General features: G+C 35.6%; 1 pseudogene; it reads left to right on the forward strand.

Moving 5' to 3' along the window:
• Window positions 1-905: 905 nt before the first annotated feature.
• On the forward strand, window positions 906-2,328 carry LOC100401200 (neugrin pseudogene; annotated as a pseudogene).
• Window positions 2,329-12,987: the final 10,659 nt, after the last annotated feature.

Here is a 12,987-nt window from a genome sequence, read left to right on the forward strand (position 1 = left end):
TCTCATTCCTTTTTATGGCTGCATTGTATTCCATGGTATATATGTACCACATTTTCTTTATCTAGTTTATCATTGATGGGCATTTGGGCTGGTTCCATATCTTTGCTATTGTGAATAGTGCTGCGATGAACATACCTGGAGATGTATCTTTATAAAAGAATGATTTATATTTGATTGTATACCCAGTAATTGGATTGTTGAGTCAAATGATATTTCTGCTTCCAGATCTTTGAGGAATTAGCACACTGTCTTCCACAATGGTTGAACTAATTTACATTCCCAGCAGTGTAAAAGTGTTCCGTTTTCTACCCAACCTTGCCAGCATTGATTGTTTCTTGACATTTTAATAATCACCATTCTTACTGGCATGCGATGGTATCTCATTGCGGTTTTGATTTGCATTTCTCTAATGATAAGTAGTGTTGAGCTTTTTTTGTATGTTTGTTGGTTGCATGAACATCTTCCATTGCGAAGGGTCTGTTCAAGTCATTTGCTCACTTTTTAACTGAGTTGTTTTTTTCCTGTGAATATTATAATTTAAATATGTCAAGACTAAAAGAGAGCGCTCTTGATTAATTATGAAAAGAGGGAGTACAAATAAGAAACAGTGAGCAACAAATTTAACCATAAAACAGAAGAAATAACTTTGTTTCTCAAATAAATTGGAAAGTGGAGATTGAACCAGAAACATTATTTCATGTTTCTGAATTTGATTTGACAAAGCTTCGCTTGAGTAAGAATTGGTGAATAATTTTGTACATTTCTGTGCAATTTAAAGAGCATAAGTAAAGGGAGAACGTCTTAATTATGTAATATCTTTTAAAATCCATCCTGTCAAAGAATATACCCAGTTTGGCTGCTGAAGGCTGGTTTGTGTCGACACGGTGGTTATCCTGAGTCTCTAGATGGGCGAGCGCATTCGTGCTAGTGCCGCTTGCTGCGGGTTTGAGACCCAGTGGGTGGTGGGCCTAGGCCTTATTGGCCGGGAGCCTGACCTTGATTCCCACTGGGAGCCAGAGGAACCAGAGCTGCAGGAGGTGGAGAGGTACCCGCTTTTCCCTGGCCCTCAGCTTGAAGCAGCACCTGGCTCCCCTGCGTCCCCTTGGCGCTGGGGGTCCTGCCAGACAGCAGCCCTGGTTCCTTCTTACCCCTTGTCAGGGCCCAGCGCCAGGTGTTCAGCTCCCCTGGGACCACTGGTTCCTTCACTAATGGCGTATTTCATCGCCAGTTTAGAGAGTTTGGCATGCTCAAGGGCAGTTGTTGTTTTAGAGGTTAGCTTTCTGGGTGTATAGGGCAGCCTTAAGCTGGCAACATGGCCCGGTTATGATAAAAAGAGAAGTGGGCTAAGAGCTCCATGATTTAGCCGGAGGCTCTTCAAACATCCCTCCTGCTTCTGTGCATGGCTTCTGCCATTGGTTCTCTCCCCCAGCACCCTGCAACGCTGGAAAAAAAGCAATCCGATTCCAGAAAATTTGGAGGCAAACGGAGGTGCCTGGTCCTGGTCAGTTCCCAGGCTAGCAGAAAGCTCTGCTGTCAGCAGTGATGCGATCCAAAGAGGTTTTTTTGTTTTTGTTTTGCCCGAGTGTCGCTGTCTCAGTGGCACCATCTCCGCTCCTGAAACCTCCGCCTCTTGGGTTCAAACGAATCTCCCGCCTCAGCCTCCCGAGTAGCTGGGATTACAGGCACCTGCCACAATGCACGACTAATTTTTTTGTATTTTTAGTAGAGATGGTGTTTCACCATATTGGCCAGCCTGGTCTCAAACGCCTGACCTCAGGTGATCCACCTGTCTCGGCCTTCCAAAGTGCTGGGATTACAGTGTGAGCCACCGTTCCAGGTGCAGAAGTTTGTACCCACATTGGAGCAGAAGCTGAAGCAGGATAAAAAATTCCTTAAGAAAGCTGGGCTTGCCTAGCTCCCGCAGCTCCAGGGCTCCGGAAACACCTCAAAACTGCTCCCTGCAGGCCACTCTCTAGCAGGATCTTTGCTTATGCCAGGGCATGAAGCCTCATCCAAAGACCCGAAACACAGCACAACTTTGAAAGCAATAGATTCAAAGACTCACGGGGAAAATACACCAAGGAGATGGAAGGGAAGAAATGAAGGAATCCAGGGCCTGGAAGAGAGCTTTTGCAGCCCTGGGTCATCAGGCAGAGCTGCAGAAGTACTCCAGTGATTGTGGGAGCACCAAAAGGACTGGCCATGGTGGGCTGCTAAGTGATCAGAAGCTGGCGTAAAGGCAAGGGAGCGGGTAACTGCAGCAGCAAAGTAGTGCACAGGGGGCAGGGGTTCTTTGACAGCAATGGGAACTTCCTGGACAGAATTTGAGTCGTGGCTTGGCTCGTGGAGATGCCTCGTGAAACACAGCTGGGCAAATATTAATATATATGGAACAGCCTGGAATTCCGTGTATGGATAAGCCAGCTTGGAGCAGGAAGAAGTGATGAGGCTGGGATGTGGGAGGAAAGAGCTGCGTGGATAGAATCAAACTTCCTGTAGTAGGGCTCCCAGTCTGACCTCTGTAGATCCTCAGTACTCAACCATTCTTACCTGGGCTCTCTGTATGTTGAAAACCAGTCTGTGTTGCATGTATTGTTATAATTTTCTGTTGTACTTGCAATATACATTTAAGCGGAAGTGAAAAGTTTGACTTCTAACCTCATTTCCTTCTTTATCAGTGAACACTAACAGTTCTGGGAAAACTTAGTCAATTGGTTTTCCTTACAAGCAAAAACAAGTAAAATGTAGCAAGAAAAAATTTTTAGGATTTTTTAAAAAATAATTTTTATAATTATTAGTTATATAAATGTCTATTGTACAATAAAAATTATTACATCTATTTACTATTTTGTAATTAGCATATATCACGACATATAATCAAACATTAAATAGAAGTTTAATTTAAAGTATTTATGGGATTTTAAAAAGTTTTGGATCCATGAAAATATTTTAAAATTATTCTGTAATCATTTATATCACAAGTACAAAGAATCAAAACAAAATATTTCATGTGCTGAAACTAGGAAAAGATCAATTGAGTCCCATAAGTATCAGGAGATAAGGGCTAAATGTGGTACAGTTTGGAAAATATTGTCAGAAGGAAATGTAAGAAGCTCACACCAGGCTTATCTGCTCTGTTTACAGTAAGGTGTGGTGAAGAAGGAGTGAAGGCAATTTCAAAGGATCAAAACTCATTCATTTCGGAGGAGGAGTGCAGGCATGCAGTCAGGATGCAAAATGAACATAGAATAAAAACTCTAAACCCATTTTACTCATCAGGAATATGAATTTTTAGAAATAGCAGTGGTTCATGTAGGTTAAAAAAGATGAAATGTGTATAAGAGCATATGCTGCATATAAAAATTATTTACACATAAATACATATAAATATAAGTTTACAGAAAATATATACATTATATATTGTATATGTTTATACATAATATAGGGTGAATATATACCTATATATTTTGTGTGCATATGTATGTATGTATAAAAATAAAATGTATTTTCGGGTGGCTCAGGCCTATAATCCCAGCACTTTGGGAGGCCGAGGCGGGTGGATCACGAGGTCAAGAGATCGAGACCATCCTGGTCAACAAGGTGAAACTCCATCTCTACTAAAAATACAAAAATTAGCTGGGCATGGTGGTGTGCACCTGTAGTCCCAGCTACTTGGGAGACTGAGGCAGGAGAACTGCTTGAACCCAGGAGGTGGAGGTTGCGGAGAGCCAAGATTGTGCCATTGCACTCCAGTCTGGGTAACAACAGCAAAACTCTGTCTCAAAAAATAAATAAAAAAAAAAATAAATAAATATAATAAATAAATAAATAAATAAAATGTATTTTCTTTAATTTGGCATCTGCATCAGAAAAACAGACTTCTGGAAAGTATTGAGACTCTGAAGTGAAGAGAGAGAAAATGCTCATTGAATTATAAACAAATAGCCTAGATATCACTTCAGCCATCAAGAACAAAATAAATTTACTCAGAAATATTGCACAATCTCATAGAAAAGTTTACCTTCTAACAGGAAAAATTATATATTTACAATCTAGTGGGCCGTATATGGGACAAAAATTTAAATGAATTTATAGATAAAGTTTGGAAAACACTCTTAAAATTAGATACCCTTGGTTGTTCATCTTTGTTCTCATAGAATCAAATAAATTAACAGAAAAGGTTCTACAGTTTTTCAGAGAACACGTGTGCCTTACAAAAACAGGGAAATCATTTCATGAGCAATGTTTCTTAGTATATGAAAGACACAGATTGGCCAAGTAAAGTAAATCAGTTCCTTATGACCCAGAAAAAGTTTCAAATCACCACCACTTCCACAGTCCTAATAAGAAAAATGTAAGAACATAAGAGGGTTATATTTTTAAAATATAAATTCAGATAAAATTTGGGAAAGGTAAAACTATTGATATTATTGTACATCAGGCAAGAAACAAAACAATTTTTTAAACTATAAGGGATAGAATTTTGAAATAAATTGAACCAAAAATGTACAAAAACACTTAAAAAGAAAAGTAAAGTCATTGTACAACTTACAAACAAATTAATGATGGAAAATGTCAGGCTAGAAATTTTCTTACTTTAAATAATTATGGCATTAAAAAACCAGAAATCATAGATCTACTGTAATGAGATCTAGTGGCTAATGAAGATTCCCCAAATGGTTAGTTTGGCTATGACAGAAAAGCTAGTGAAGATGCCCAGATATTTGCCCATGACGGAGAATCTGTCTTACTGTAAACATCTGTGAAATCAACATAATATGTAGAAATACTTGTTTAAAGGGATTTATGAGAAACCAACAGTGGAAACATTTGAGGGAGTGTTAGTGCTGACTGAATGGAATCACAAGCAGGTGCACGTCATCTTTAGCACAGCATTTTTCCTGAAATTATTTATCAATTCCTACTGGGGTAAAGTTGGTAGTGAAAGAATGTTGCAGTCACACTGTCCAGAGAAATACAAAAGCTGAAGACTGGGTTAGTCAAAGTGCCTGGAAAAGGGAGAGCGTGTGAAGAAAAGAGAAAATCATGGGAATGACCTAAAAATCTACACGCAGCCTCCACCTCCTTCAGGCAATTATATGCTGCTAATTTTGTCATTATCGAACAGGACTTTAATAGTCCATTGTAATGTAGAAGGAGAAAGGCTAAAGAGCTGAGATAAGATTTCCAAAAGTACTCTGCTGAGAAGAGGTTGGAATTTAATGCCAGTGTGGAATGGTGCATAGATACCCTAGGATTTCATTTGAGACTCCAGAACTCACAAAATAGAAGGGAAAACTGAAACACTAATAGTGACAAAGAATGAAAACCAGTCTTTTACAGGATTAAGATCCTCTGCTTCTGTTTTATATTACCGATGGAAGAAAACCTAAATTTCACAGGAGGAAGAAGACACAGTTCAGTGTTTATACAAATTCTAACTGTGATGCCTGATAGCCAGTTTAAACAAAACAAAACAACAATAACAGAAACATCAAAAGGTATCTAGAAAACTAAACCATGTGAGTAAAAACAGAGATAAAAATGTACTCTGGAAAAGAGGCACAGAAGTGATTTGAATTTGAGTATTATCAGATTGAAATTTTTAAAATAGATATGCTAATTATGTTTCAGCAAAGTAGCAAAATTTGAATCAAATTAAAAGAAAATTTGACTTTTTCTAAAGGTATTGATATGGTTTGGCTGTGTCCATACCCAAATCTCACCTTGAATTTTAATATTCCCCAGGTGTCAGAGGCAGGGCCAGGTGGATATAATTAAGTAATGGGAGCAGTTTCCCCATACTGTTCTCATAGTAGTAAATCAGTCTCAGGAGATTTGATGGGTTTATAAATGGGAGTTCCCCTGCACAAACTCTCTTGCCTGCACCATGTGTGACTGTGCTTCTCATTCACCTTCCACCATGATTATGAGGCTTCTCCAGCCATGTGGAGCTGTGAGTCAATTAAACCTCTTTCCTTTATAAATTACTCAGTCTCAGGTATGTCTTTATTAACAGTGTGAGAACAGACTAATACAGGTATGTAATAAAAATTCTAAAATAGAAAATGCTATAATTGAAATTAAAAATTTAATTAATTATTAGACAAGAACAAATATTAGTAAACTCCAAGGCAGGTGAAGCCATTTGAGGAAAACAGAGAATGTAAGAAATACAGAAATGACAATCAAGTACATGTTAAGATGGTGTGAAAGTCTAATATACTTGTAATTAGAGTTTAAGAAGAAATAAAAAAGGTAATAAGTTAGAAATAATACTAGGAGAAATACTGTCAATTTTTTTTCAAAATTTACAAAAGATATTGAACTGTAGGATTTTTAAAAAAATAAAAGGCTTGCAAAATGCAAGAAAAATCCATAAACAGAAATCCACAACTAGGTACATTATAGTAAAAGTTTGGAAAAAAAGAAAAATATTAATAAAGGCAGTCAGATAAGGAAAATGCACTATCTTTAAAATAGCACCAATATGGGTAAGCTGTTTCAAAGAAGAAATGTTGTAGGAAAATCTGGGTTCTTGTCACACAACCAAGAAAGATGAGGCTCACAGACATTTTGAAGGGTGAGAAGGGCAGGGTTTATTGGGGGAAAAAGGAAAAAAAAAAAAGGGAAACAGGACTCCTAGCAAAGTGAGAGTCCTGCTAGCAGGTTTTTCTTCTCACAGATTGAATTCCCAGTTACCACCCAGGCACAGGAGAGGCCAGGCTGCTTGCCCTTGCAAATGGCATAATGGTGGGTCTGTGGACCCACCTTCTTCTCCCAGCACACCGGCCAGTTGGAGATTCTCCAGGGACCTTCTCCCTTTATGCTTGGCTCTCAGAAACCCAAAAATTACTAGAATAAACATAAAATTGAAGGAAATTTTATGTTAAAGAACTCATGAAAGAAGTGAAGTTCAAGAAGAAAATTATGCTCAAACATGATCAATATAATACAAATACAGCAAAGGTAAAAATTTTTTTAAATACTAATTACTTTGAAAGGTAACAAGAAAGCACTATTAGTAAACATCTGGATAATAGATCCTGAACGTAGCCATCTATTTGGTTACAACTTAAATGAGTAATCAATAGATACTAGATGTCTGAAAGCCATCACATTCATTTAATGTGAATCTAATATAATAGAGATAATTGAAATTTAACATCCCTTTTCTCGGTATAAGATCTGATGGCAGACTGCCTTTAAATGTTTCAGATGTGTGTAGAACATATTTGTTAGGAACACATTTTACTTAAAATTACAGTATTTCAAAAACCTACGTTTGAGAACAAGTGTCCTACATGCTCTATGAAAGCAAATAGTTGGGGGACAACCAGTATGCCTATTTAGGATTGGCTTATTGATGGAGTGGTCCCTTGGTAGACAAATGTTCACAACTAAACTCAAACAGGGATAGAATGGACAATAGGGTTGGTGCGACAAGTGAAAGCTATGACCATTCCTGTGACTGAGTAAAAAGCACTATAAGAAGACTAAGAATTTTACTTTGTGAGGCGACACCTTCATTTATTCAGCAAATAGCCTCACCGCTTGGTTGGTCTCTTTTTATTCAGAGTCAGTTGAACTCTAGAAGTGGGAGATTTCAGAGAAAAGTAATCTGTGTCTGACAATTTAGTGTGAGAATTGTAGGAACTTCTGGGAAATTTAATACTACAGGAGAGGATTTTAAAAAATGGCTAGCCTTTCCTAGAAACACCTCTTTGTCAAAAAAGAAAATGTTTTGAGTAGGCTATGAATGAAAAAGTCACTGATTAGGAATATACACTGGGCAGTTTCTATAAAAAGCAGCTGAGCTCATGTCCTTTGCAGGGACATGGATGAAGCTGGAAACCATCATTCTCAGCAAACTGGCACAAGAACAGAAAACCAAACACCGTATGTTTTCACTCATAGGTTGGTGTTGAACAATAAGAACACATGAACATGGGGAGGGGAACATCACACATCGAGGCCTGCCCAGGAGTTGGGGTCTAAGGGAGGGATAGCATTAGGAGAAATACCTAATGTAGATGATGGGGTGATGGATGCAACAAACCACCATGGCAAGTGTATACAAATGTATCTAACCTGAATGTTCTGCACATGTACCCCAAAACTTAAAGTATATATACATATATATATATCTTATATACATATATATATCTTATATACATATATATATCTTATATACTATATATATATATATAGTATATATATATATACACACACACACACATCATATATATACACTAGCTTTGTACAACTTGTTTCAGAGAAGACAGTAAGGTCCAAGGAGGCAAAATATTATGAAAAATTTCTACTATCGTTGTTAAAGGATCTAAGTTTGTAATCAGGTAACACTAGATTTTATTATTTAGAGAGGTATATATACTTGGGATTAGAAAAGAAAACAAGTAAATATTATTCCAAAACTCAGGATAGCAATTGCCTCTGCGTAATTAGAAGTTATTTGGTAGAACAAACAAAATGAAAAACAATCCAGGAGCTTGTAAGGTTGTGGCAATTGTATAATCTTGACTTAGAGAGTGATGAGGTGGTTGTTCATTTTCTAATTGTTTATTGCATTAGATATTTATGGTTCATGTACTTTAATTTTTGTATGTTACGATGTTTGACAACACATTGTAAAAAAATATCTGGGAGACATTATTATGATGTAGTTTGGTGATCATTAAAGGTTTTTCTGCAGAGAGTAATAGTATGACATTTATATCTGGCTGTACATTCCTGTCGCTGTAGCACAAGTAATGGCAGAAGTGGGGCCAAACAGGAAAATGAGTAGACAATGATATGACGATAGCAGAAATAATAGAGATTATATGAACATTTTACAAAGATTTTAGGAATGAAATCTATAGAGTAATAATTGATTCATTAGGTGAGTGAGGAAATGTGAAGAGTCAAGAAAATCGTGAGCAATCAGGCTTGATGTTGTGATGCTATTCCTCAGAAGAGAACAGGCTGAAAGCGCTGCGGCAGGGGAAGGGAGGATGAGTTTATTGTGATGTGAACTTGATTTGAAGTACCTGTGATATTTCTTACATACTCAGGAAAGCGTTTGATGAATAGAACAAAAATTTTGTCTGAAAGATATTTGGGAAGTGCCTGTATGGCAATGAAAGTCAAAGAAAATAGATAAGATTGCCAAGAAAGAGAAAATAATGAAAACATAAGATCAAGGGACCAAGTATAAGTTGCCTTGTATATGGAAATTTAAAGAGTCTAAATGAAAACAAGATTGCAAAATTTACTGATTAAAAGGTAGACAGAATTATAAGGGGAATATCAGAGAAGAGTGATAACAATTACGTATCACTTCGCAGCACTGCCTCACTAAAATACAGATGCATGATAGATACATGGAGGAGTGAACAGATAGATAGAATAGATTGATTGGTTGATATATATTTATAATATCTGTTTACAGGGTTCTATGCGTGTACTGTTTCTTTAGTCTAAAATAATCTTCCTCACTTATTTTACATTATCAAATTCTGATTTATCATAAACTCAGGCTTAATGTTACACACACCTGCTAATATTTTCTGATCCTACAAAGTGATATGCCTGACTCTCGTATTTTTTTTATTTTTCCATATTTGTTCTTAACTCACTATACTATATCCAACAATAGCCCCATCTATTTCTTTCAATAAGAAAGCCTGCAGTATTAGAGGAGGTATCTTCCTTATCTCACTTAATTCAATATGAGAGGCACACACTATACATTCAATTTCCATAATTACTGTTTTTTTGACATTTTTAAAGAAAAATATTGCTTTGGTAATAATGTTTGGGTCCCTCAAAATTTATATGTTGCGCCAGGTGCGGTGGCTCACGCCTGTAATTCCAACACTTTGGGAGGCTGAGGCGGGTGGATCACAAGGTCAAGAGATCAAGACCATCCTGGTCAACATAGTGAAACCCCATGTCTACTAAAAATACAAAAAAAAAAAAAAAAAAAAAATTAGCTGGGCATGGTGGCTCGTGCCTGTAATCTCAGCTACTTAGGAGGCTGAGGCAGGAGAATTGCCTGAACCCTGGAGGTGGAGGTTGCAGTGAGCCGAGATTGCGTCATTGCACTCCAGCTTGGGTAACAAGTGCAAAACTCCCTCTCAAAAAAAAAATAATAATAATAATTATGTTTATGTATTTATATTTTCTCAAATCAATTTACCATTAGTGCTCATGCTGCAAGCATCATTTCTATTAATAAAACATATTTCATTAATTTTTACTCATGCTGTCTTTTAATTCTTTATATTTTAGTTTTATGACTCATACATTTGAATCAACTGGAATTTGACACAAAAGTAAAGTTTTACTGCTTAGTTTAGTCAGTCCTTTAAGTATTTAATAAAACATCATTTTTTAGTGATTTGAAATGGTAACTTTGCCATATATTAATCTGTTTATCTCCTTATACTTCAGCCTGTTTTGATTTTTCTTTTGCTTTCACAACTTTTACTTTTTTTTACATTTTTAAGATTTTAATGTATTTAATATTAATTAAAGTCTCCAAATGTCTGCTAACTAGTTTAAATTACATTACATTAAACACATCAAATAATGCTCTCCTGCATAGACTTAAAATTTTTGAGTGACAATTTGACACTGTCTAATAAAATTATTTGAAGTTTTGACTCTTTCAGTTAATTCCACGTGGAGGACTTAAGAATGACAAAGTTCATTTGGAGAATTACCTACAATTTTACTAAACTTATGCTAAAAAAAAAAAATACAGCAAACCACAAACATTATACGTGAGAGTCCAGTGAACATTTTGACTCTTTTCCTTAAAAAAAAACCCCAACAAACTAAAACAAACAAGAAAGTCTTCCCTGGGATGGAAAAAACTTACCCTTACGTGATCTACAGATAACTTCACCTTCTCCTTTTTTTCTTATAGGCTGGCTGAATACTTGTTCTCCTCCTAATATTCAATGCCCAAAATCCGGTCTTACTGTTTTTTGTTCAAAGATCACATTATTTACAAATTTATCAGCTAGATAGTTAATAAAGTATTCCTTCATTCCAATGCGTTCTATATAATTTTGACTGCCAGCTCTGTTACATATAAACCATGTACAGCTTCTCTGCATGCCTGTAAGATGTAGTTTTGCTTTTATATGGAAATGCTAGAAACTTTATTTTTTACTTGGGTTCTTCACTGCGAACACATTTATCCCATTAGAAACATACTATTATAGCATTAATCAAACCCCATCTTTAGGATCTCGTCTCCCCTCCAGCCCTCAGAGCAGCTCAGGTTCTGTTCCTGTTGAGCCCCGTGTCACATGGTATTATGAACAATCAAAATTAGGGAATTTTACTCCTGGCCTCCTTCCTTACTTTCGTTGTCGGCCTGTGTAAATTATGTAATTTCTGTGACTCAGTACAATCATTTCTAAAACAGAATAATTATAGTACCTACCACATAATTATTGTTTTAAGAAGCATGTTAATGGTCTAAATAACTCAGAATTGTATTGTCATAGAATGAGGTATTATTGGACATTTAGAAAATATCTCCACATGGTGCAATGGTCAATCTAGGCAATTGTTTGCATAAAATGCAATTACAATATAAATACATATTATAATTACCTAAATTGCCTATATAGTTTAAACATGTTTTAATATGTAAACCTTTACAGTAATTTAAAATGCTTTATTTAGATAATATATGTGTCAGCCTCAAATTTGTTCAAATGTAATTGGGCTAAATTTTACTTTGTTAATTTCATAAGAGAAAAAGAGACTGTCAATTCATGAAATTGTATAAATGACACATCTCAAATCTTAATGTTATTAACCCTATCAGTAAAACTCCAACTTCGACATATTTTTAAACATTTGAAATGTACACTGTATAAATCAACTCAGGACAGGCAAATTGACAGCGCCTGTGGAATTCAGTACCTGTCTTCCCTTGGTAATGAGACTGACTGATAATTCTGTGCTCTAAGTAACTAAACTTTACTAATGTGAACCCAAGTGTGTAAATTGTATTTTATATGTTGCTGAGTGGTAAGCAAATTTGATTTCATGCAAATATTTTGAAGTGGATTAGTTGATGGAGAAGTGGCATCTGAATGCTAATAACATGCCTCTATATATAAACAGAATGAAAACTCCTTCAATCCATTGCAGAGTGTCAGCATTAATAAAGCAATGTCATGCTATACCTCCCCCAGAGCTGGCCTATATGGACATGAAAAATTATAATGGTAGAAATACAGAACTTTTCAGATATAAATAACCTCACTGATTTATGAAAGTTTTATCAGGAACTGATAAGAGAAGGGAAATATCACTGCAAAGAATTTTATTGCTATCTATTGACAATGGAATTTATGATAAAATGTAAAAATAAATTATTATATAATGTTGGATATCCTATTTATTAAATAATAACCTATTAGTCTGCAGAAAAAGAATTCTGATTTAGAGGGTATGGATTTGGAGATATTAAATAGATGTTTATACCATCTCTTAAACATCTGAAGAGTTTTTTTAAAATGTGGCACATATGCTTTGAACATTTTGTAGCATAACTGATGAAGGCTTTTGGAATAGGGCTGACACTTCTTCTTGAGGGTTAACATTCAGTAACATCTCCTGACTTGCTATCATAGTTCCTTTCTCAGAAGAGTTACTAAATAAGATGCTATAGTTTCATGTTTATTGAATTCCCAAATATGCCTCTATGTTATAAGCTAAATGATTCAATTTTAATTAAATCAATTTTAGTTAATAAACTCACATATTTAACACATATGCAAGTATGTACATACCTCTGCATATAGGTAGAATAATTCTACAAAAGGATTACAAAAGACCAACCTAGATCATTTCACAATGTATTTGTATATCAAAACAACAAGTTCAATTTCAATATTTACAATTTTTGTCAATTATACCACAATAAAACTGAAAAAGAAAAATTAGTCAACCTAATAG

Source organism: Callithrix jacchus, chromosome 17, assembly GCF_049354715.1.
Source record: "Callithrix jacchus isolate 240 chromosome 17, calJac240_pri, whole genome shotgun sequence".
Classification (NCBI taxonomy): Eukaryota; Metazoa; Chordata; class Mammalia; order Primates; family Cebidae; genus Callithrix; species Callithrix jacchus.